The sequence below is a fragment of the Chlorocebus sabaeus genome, chromosome 4, assembly GCF_047675955.1.
Source record: "Chlorocebus sabaeus isolate Y175 chromosome 4, mChlSab1.0.hap1, whole genome shotgun sequence".
Taxonomy (NCBI): domain Eukaryota; kingdom Metazoa; phylum Chordata; class Mammalia; order Primates; family Cercopithecidae; genus Chlorocebus; species Chlorocebus sabaeus.
The window spans coordinates 71,696-80,553 of record NC_132907.1 but is presented as its reverse complement, the minus strand read 5'-3'; the positions used below and the strand labels follow the sequence as shown (position 1 = coordinate 80,553).

Sequence of the window (8,858 nt, the reverse complement as noted above, 5' to 3'; positions counted from 1 at the left end):
CTTTACAGCCGCTGGATGGCTCGCGCACGCGCCGCGTCTTACTATAGGTCCTTGTTAATAGATAGAAGTGCTGTTCTCATTGGTAAAGGAAAATAAAACTACTTGTATGTTTTATGAAGCATATAGTATGTAACAAGTGAACGTTTTATTTTTGTGTAATTTTTGCCTTATGACTGAGTTGGCGTAGTATAGATGTTCTCTACAATATGCCATTTTGTTTTCCATATCTGTCAGGACTTGCTGTCTCAATGACGCGTTCCGCCTCTGAGAGGGAAGTGGTTACTTAATGGGAGGAGCACATTTTTCCTGCAAACAACTACTCCAGGCAAAGTGACTTCCAACAAGAGAGGGGTAAAATAACCTGAGCTAGAGTCCAGACAACCGAATCTGTTACAGGTAAAGTGAACTGTAATCACACAAGCACGCCCTCTACTCCTAATTGCGCCTGCTCCGGACAGCTCCGGAGGCCATGGTTAATGGAACTCCTGCACTTGCTCGGTACTTCTCTTCAGTTGATCCGGGAGGCTTCGGAGCGCGCCTGCGCTGGTTGGGGCAGGTGTCTAAGGTGACGCGTGGAGAGCGCGGCGGTCATCCTTACCTGTCAGGGCGCGTTTACAGAGGAAGTGGCGATTTTGATAGTTTGGCCTGACCTACGCGGGTAGGACTTCGAGGGCCTAGGAGCGATTTAAGGATTTTAGAATAGTTACCCATACTGGCTCTGCAACTCCATAGTGCAACTGTAAGCTAGTTGTACCCCGACAAAGACGATGACTATGATCTACTCTGTCTTTCCAGCTAGGATAGATAGTGCTCTCAACTCAGAATGGAAAAGGAAAAACAGCCCTCTCTTTCCTCTATATTCAAGCCTTTGTCTGCTTTTTACTTGAATGCAGCATATCTTGGATTAACCATATTCAACCAGTGGACATCTCCATGTAAACAGAATTTTTCTTTCTGTACTTAAGAAGTCATAGAAATGATTTCTTTTTTTTTTTTTTTTTTTTTCATTTTTGAAACAGAGCCCCGCTCTGTCACCCAGGCTGAAGTCCAGTGGCGCGATCTTGGCTCACTGCAACCTCCGCCCCCCAGGTTCAAGGGATTCTTCTCCACACCACCACGAACTGCTAATTTTTTTTTTTTTTTTTTTTTTTTAGTAGAGATGGGGTTTCGCTCTGTTGGCCAGGCTGGTTTCAAACTCCTGGCCTCAGGTGATCTGCCCTCCTCAGTCTCCCAAAGTGCTGGGATTACAGGCATGAGCCACCGCGCCTGGCCAAAAAGTTTTTAAAGAAACCAAGTGACTAATTTTATTTGTACAAATTTATGGAGTAATGAGAAATTTTGTTACAAGTGTTTAGGGTGTCTGTCATCTAAATACAATATATTTTTGTTTAACTATAGTTACCCTACTGTGCTGTCAAACATTGAATATATTCCTTTTATCTGACTCCAAGTTTGTAATCTTTAACCCACTCTGTTCATCCTGCTAACTCATCCTTCCCAGTCTGTTATCTATCTTTCCACTCTCTTCCTCCATGTGGGAGCTCTGAAATTTTTTAGCTCCCACATATAAGTGAGAACATGTGATATTTGTCTTTTTGTGCCTGGCTTATTTTCCTTAAGGTAATGACCTCCCGCTCCATCCATGTTACTGCAAATGGCAAGATTTCATTTTTTATTGCTGAATAGTACTCGATTGTGTATATATACCACATTTCCTTTATCCATTCATCTGTTGATGGACACTTAGGTTGATTCCATATCTTTGCTATTGTGAATAGTGCTACAATAAACATGCAAGGTATCCCTTTGATATACTGATTTCTTTTCCTCTGAGTAGATAGATACCCTGTAGTGGGATTGCTGGATTGAATAATTCTATTTTTAATTTTTTGAGAAATCTCCATATTCTTTTCCACAGTGGCTGTACTGATTTACATTCTCATCAACAGTGTATAAGAGTTCTCTTTTCTCCGCATCCTCACCAACATCCATTATTTTTTGTCTTTTTAACAGTAGCCATTTGGACTGGGATAAGAGAATATCTCATTATGGCTTTGATTTTCATTTCTCTTATGGCTAGTGATGTTGAGCAATTTTTCATATACCTGTTGGCCATTTGTATGCAAATAACTAACTTCTAAAGCAAGAATGGAATGGAAAACAGGCCATTTCTGTTTCTACTCCGAATCCAGCACTTTAGCAGATGTTCCTAATCTATTATGGCGTAATTCTTACATTATTTCTCAACATTGCCCCAGACAGCCACCATTAACTGAGTGGAATTGACTGGAATTGCTATTGGTGTTCTGAAGTATGCCTTAGGGTTAATCAAATTAAGTCCAAATCTCTTATACTTGGAGTATTACTTTTAAAATAAAATCATCATAATAATCAGACCCTTGAAGAGTAAAAGTAAGTGATTGAAGTACAGTTTGGTATTCTGTTCTACTCCCTCATACCATGCTTAGTGATGAGTAAAACAAAACATGTACAGTATTCATTAACACATTCACTATTCATCAAACATATATGCCATACTTTTTTGGCAGGTCATGGGGAATCAATCTCAGCCCTTATACCTGTGTTGGAGAGTGAAGAGGAAAAAATTAGTAGTGTGACACAGATGTGCAAAAGGTGTATCATGTTGGTGTTTTCTCCTCCCTTACCTCCCCTGCTCTAACCCTGTCCTTACAGGTTGCAGAAAACCTTAACTGTCTACAGATCAAAGTTCATATTTAGACTGGCATTCATGATTATGAACAGTCTATATCACTATCTTCAAGTAGCTTGTACTCTTGTTTAATTGAACTACTTTTGTTTTCCCTGTATAACTGCCTTAAATTTCTTTTTCACTAACTTTTCCCTTCACCTGTAATACTTTTCCCTCTACCTGTAATATTACCCCTTCCCTACTATTTTTCTTTTTTTTCAATCACAATATATGTAAATCTTATCTACCATTAAAATTGTATTCACCACATAAGGTTTTTCTTTATTATTCCTATTTATCTCTATATTAGTTTTCTCTTGCTGCTGTTAACATATTACCACAAACTTTGGTGACTTAAAACAGTAGAACTTTATTCTTTTATAGTTCTGGAGGCTGGAAATAAGAGATTATTTTTACTGGGTCAAAATCAAGGTGTTGACAGAACCGTATTCCCCCAAGAGGCTCTAGTGGAGAATCTGTTCCTTGCCTTTTGCAGCTCCTACTGGGATTTGGTGGCTGCTGGCATTCTTTTGGCTTGTGACACATCACTCCGGCCTCTGTCTCCATGCTTATGTTATTGCCTTTTCTACTCCTGAGCGTGTGTGTTTCCTTCTGTCTCTATCTTAATACAAATACATGTAATTGCACTTAGGATCCACTCAGACCCTTAATAACATCTGTAAAATATTTTTTCCCATATCGGATAAATTCTTAGGTTCTAGAAATTAGTATGTGGATATTTTTGGATGGGTCATCATTCAGTCTCTCACACTCCCAAAGGGAAGTAAGTGCTCCACCCTCTAATCTTCTGTAGCCTGTTGTCTTTAATGATTCTGGCCACTTTTTAACCTCTCCTCCTTGCCCATAAGTTAGGTTAATTGCAGAAAAAGTTGAATGTGGAGATTGAATTTAAAGCTTAGATTCAAGAAAAAGAAAATTTGTATATATTTAAGATATTATACTAGCTAAAACTCAGAAAAAATTATGATAGATTTTACTGCATATGGGTAGTAGTGCCATACATTTGCATATAAGGGATATCAGTGGTGGGAAAAGACACAGAATGGAATATATGGTTGTGTGGAGTTTATGACAAGTTTCAATGAGAGACTCACAACACAAACTTGTTGAATTCAGAAGCATGTTCAGAATACACAGCAGAGATTTATATACCTTTTGAAAAATAGCTCCTGGCATGCTACAGAGCCCTGGGAGTGATGTGTTGCTTGGCACTGAGATATCACTCAGGTAACATTGTGGTCACAGTTGTTCAGTAATGATCTATCCTAAGATGAAAGTGGTGAACACATTTAATAAAGCTCCAAAAATTAAATTCTGGCCCTCAAACCCCACACCAGGACTTAATGAACCTCGCCTTCAAGGTGTACAATAATAGAGTAGAGGCAACCAAGTAGCAACGTATTTCTGAGTTGCATTTCCTTGCCTCCACTGTGAGAGAAACCCCAGCCAAATCTCTAGCACACAGGAACTCTAAATGCCTGAACCACAGCTGCCAAAGGTTTTTCCAGAACCTCCTCCCCCAGGCGCTTGCGACAGGTGCCAGAAATCTAGCCACTAGGCCAAGGAATAGCCGCAGCCCAAGATTCCTCCTAAGCCATGTCCCATCTGTGCAGGACCCCACAGAAAACTGGACTGTTCAACTCGCCCGGCAGCCACTTCCAGAGCCCCTAGAACTCTAGCCCAAGGCTCTCTGATCCCTTCCCGGATCTTTTCAGCGTAGCGGCTGAAGACTGACGCTGCCCAATCGCCTCAGAAGCTTCCTGGACCATCATAGACGCTTTAGGTAACTCTTACAGTGGAGGATAAGTCCTTCCCCTTCTTAATCAATATGGAGGCTACCCACTCCACATTACCTTCTTTTCAAGGGCCTGTTTCCTTTGCCTCCATAACTGTTGCGGGTATTGATGGCCAGGCTTCTAAACCTCTTAAAACTCCCCAACTCCGGTGCCAACTTGGACAACATTCTTTTATGCACTCCTTTTTAGTTATCCCCACTGCCCAGCCCCCTTGTTAGGTCGAGACATTTTAACCAAATTATCTGCTTCTCTGACTATTCCTGGACTACAGCCACATCTCATTGCCACCCTTCTTCCCAACCCAAAGCCTCCTTTGTGTCTTCCTCTCGTATCTCCCAACCTTAACCCACAAATATAGGACATCTCTACTCCCTCCCTGGCAACCGATCACATGCCCATTACCATCACATTGAGACCTAATCACCCTTACCCCACTCAACGCCAGTATTCCATCCTGCAGCACACTTTAAAAGGATTAAAGCCTGTTATCACTTGCCTGTTACAGCATGGCCTTTTAAAGCCTATAAACTCTCCTTACAATTCCCCCATTTTACCTGTTCAAAAACCGGACAAGCCTTACAGGTTAGTTCAGGATCTGCACCTTATCAACCAAATTGTCTAGCCTATCCACCCCGTGGTGCCAAAGCCATATACTCTCCTATCCTCAATACGTCCCTCCACAACCCCTCCATAACCCATTATTCTGTTCTGGATCTCAAACATGCTTTCTTTACTATTCCTTGCACCCTTCATCCCAGCCTCTGTTCGCTTTCACTTGGACTGACCCTGACACCCATCAGGCTCAGCAAATTACCCAGGCTGTACTGATGCAAGGTTTCAGAGACAGCTCCCATTACTTCAGTCAAGCCCAAATTTCTTCCTCATCTGTTACCTATCTCAGCATAATTCTTCATGAAAACGTGTGCTCTCATGCTGGTAGTGTCCGGCTAATCTCCCAAACCCCAATCCCTTCTACAAAACAACAACTCCTTTCCTTCCTAGGCACGGTTAGGTACTTCCGCCTTTGGATACCTGGTTTTGCCATCCTAACAAAACCATTATTTAAACTCAAAAGGAAACCTAGCTGACCCCATATATTCTAAATCCTTTCGCCACTCCTTTCCTTTCCTTAAAAAACAGTCCTAGAAGCTGCCCCCACGCTAGCTCTCCCTAACTCATTGCAACCCTTTTTCATTACACACAGCCAAAGTGCAGGGCTGTGTGGTCGCAGTTCTTAAACTCATCGCAACCCGTTTTCATTACACACGGCCACAGTGCAGGGCTGTGTGGTCGCAGTTCTTACACAAGAGCCAAGACCACGCCCTGCAGCCTTTCTGTCCAAACAACTTGATCTTACTGTGTTAGGCTGGCCATCATGTCTGCGTGCAGCGGCTGCTGCCGCCCTAATACTTTTAGAAGCCCTCAAAATCACAAACTATGCTCAACTCACTCTCTACAGCTCTCATAATTTCCAAAATCTATTTTCTTCCTCACCCCTGATGCATATACTTTCTGCTCGCCGGCTCCTTCAGCTATACTCACTCTTTGTTGAGTCTCCCACAATTACCATTGTTCCTGGCCCAGACTTCAATCCGGCCTCCCAAATTATTCCTGATACCACACCTGACCCCCATGACTGTATCTCTCTGATCCACCTGGCATTGACTCCATTTCCCCATATTTCCTTCTTTCCGGTTCCTCACCCTGATCACACTTGGTTTATTGATGGCAGTTCCACCAGGCCTAATCGCCACACACCAGCTAAGGCAGGCTATGCTATAGTATCTTCCACATCTATCATTGAGGCTACTGCTCTATTCCCCTCCATTACCTCTCAGCAAGCCGAACTCATTGCCTTCATTCAGGCCCCCACTCTTGTAAAAGGACTACACATCAATATTTATACTGACCCCATATCCTGCACCACCATGCTGTTTTATGGGCTGAAAGGTTTCCTCACTATGCAAGGAGGATTTAATGTCTCTTTAATAAAAACTCTTCTACAGGCCACTTTACTTCCAAAGGAAGCTGGAGTCATAACTGCAAAGGCCTTCAAAAGGCATCAGATCCCATCGCTCAGGGCAATGCTCATGCTGATAAGGTAGCTAAAAAAGCAGCCAGTGTTCCAACTTCTATCCCTCACAGGTAAGTTTTTCTCCTTCTCATCTGGCCACTCCTACCTACTCCCTCACTGAAACTTCCACCTATCTCTTCCCGCACAAGGCAAATGGTTCTTGGACCAAAGAAAATAATCTCCTTCCAGTCTCACAGGCCCATTCTATTCTGTCATCATTTCATAGCCTCTTCCGTGTAGGTTACAAGCCGCTAGCCCGCCTCTTAGAACCTCTCATTTCCTTCCCATCGTGGAAATATATCCTCAAGGAAATCACTTCTCAGTGTTATTCTACTACTCCTTAGGGATTTCTCAGGCCTCCTCCCTTCCCTACACATCAAGCTCAGAGATTTGCCCCTGCCCAGGACTGGCAAATTGACTTTACTCACATGCCTCAAGTCAGGAAACTAAAAATACCTCTTGGTCTAAGTAGACACTTTCACTGGATAGGTAGACGCCTTTCCCACAGTGTCTGAGAAGGCCACCACAGTCATTTCTTCCCTTCTGTCAGACATAATTCCTCGGTTTGGCCTTCCCACCTCAGTTTCTCAGACTCTTGGTATTCAGTGGCACCTGGTTTTATCTCAAATTGCCACCCTTAAGTCTCTGTTTTAAGTGGACAGAAGATCTTCAGTGACAAAGTACACTCCAATATTTTCACCCTGATGAAGTCCTGTTCTTTACTTTTATACTTACTCTTATTCTCATTCCCGTTCTTACGCCATCCTCTACCTCTCCCCAGCTATCTCCACCACACTATCAAACTCACTCTCTCCTAGCCATTTCTAATGCTTCTTTAACAAACAATTGCTGGCTTTGCATTTCTCCTTCCTCCAAAATCACCAAGGCCTCGACTTACTCACTGCTAAAAAAAGAGGACTCTGTATATTTTTAAATGAAGAGTGTTGTTTTTACCTAAATCAATCTGGCCTGGTATATGACAACATAAAAAAACTCAAGGATAGAGCCAACCAAGCAAACAATAACGTTGAACCCCCTTGGACACTCTCTGATTGGATGTCCTAGGTACTCCCAATTCTTAGTTCTTTAAAACCTATTTTTCTCCTTCTTTTATTTGGACCTTGTGTCTTTCATTTAGTTTTTCAATTCATACAAAACCGCATCCAGGCCATGACCAATCATTCTATACGACAAGCACTCCTTCTAACAACCCCACAATTATCACCCTCACCCCAAATCTTTCTTCAGTTTAATCTCTCCCACTGTAGGTTCCCACGCCGCCCCTAACCCGCTCGAAGCACTCTGAGAAACATCGCCCATTCTCTCTCCATACCATCCCCCCAAATTTTCACCACCCCAACACTTTACCACTATTTTGTTTATTTTTCTTATTAATATAAGAAGACAGGAATGTCAGGCCTCTGAGCCAAAGTTAAGCCAACATATCCCCTGTGACCTGCACGTACACATCCAGATGGACGGTTCCTGCCTTAAGTGATGACATTCCACCACAAAAGAAGTGAAAATGGCCTGTTCCTGCCTTAATTGATGACATTACCTTGTGAAATTCCTTTTCCTGGCTCATCTTGGCTCATCCTGGCTCATCCTGGCTCAAAAGCTCCCCCACTGAGCACCTTGTGATCCCCACCCCTGCCCACCAGAGAACCATCCCCTTTGACTGTAATTTCCCTTTATCTACCCAAATCCCATAAAATAGCCCCACCCCTATCTCCCTTCACTGACTGCCTTTTCAGACTCAGCCCTCCTGCACCCAGGTGAAATAAACAGCCTTGTTGCTCACACAGAGCCTGTTTGCTGGTCTTTTCACAAGGATGCACATGAAAGGCTTAGGGTTGCCTGGATAAATATTCAGGTTTTTCAGGTGGTAGTTGGGCCCATAGAGCTCCCAAGAGATTATGTTCTTTGTCTTTGGCTATCAGGGTGGGTAAAGAAAGACCATTAGGTTAGGGCAGGGTTATATGTGTCTGAGCTCAGATTTTCTTTATGTATGGCTTGCTGCAGCTGCCATGGGGACGGGGTATGGTTCTTAGGCTTGCTAATAGAGTTATGTTCCCAGGGGGATTACGGCTGCCTCTGCTGCATCATACAGGTTCCCATAGAAGTGGGGGAAAGCCAGCAGTGACAGGCTTCACCACACAGCCTGAAGGGCCAGTCTCACTCCCACTGTGCCCCACCAACAGCACTGAGTTTATTTCCAGGCAGCTGGTGAGCAGGGCTGAGAACTTGCCCCAGGCTA

General features: G+C 43.1%; 1 pseudogene; it reads left to right on the top strand.

Moving 5' to 3' along the window:
• Positions 1-202: 202 nt before the first annotated feature.
• The window catches only part of LOC103247851 (rho GTPase-activating protein 7-like), a 59,532-nt pseudogene continuing 50,876 nt past the window's right edge, over positions 203-8,858 (top strand).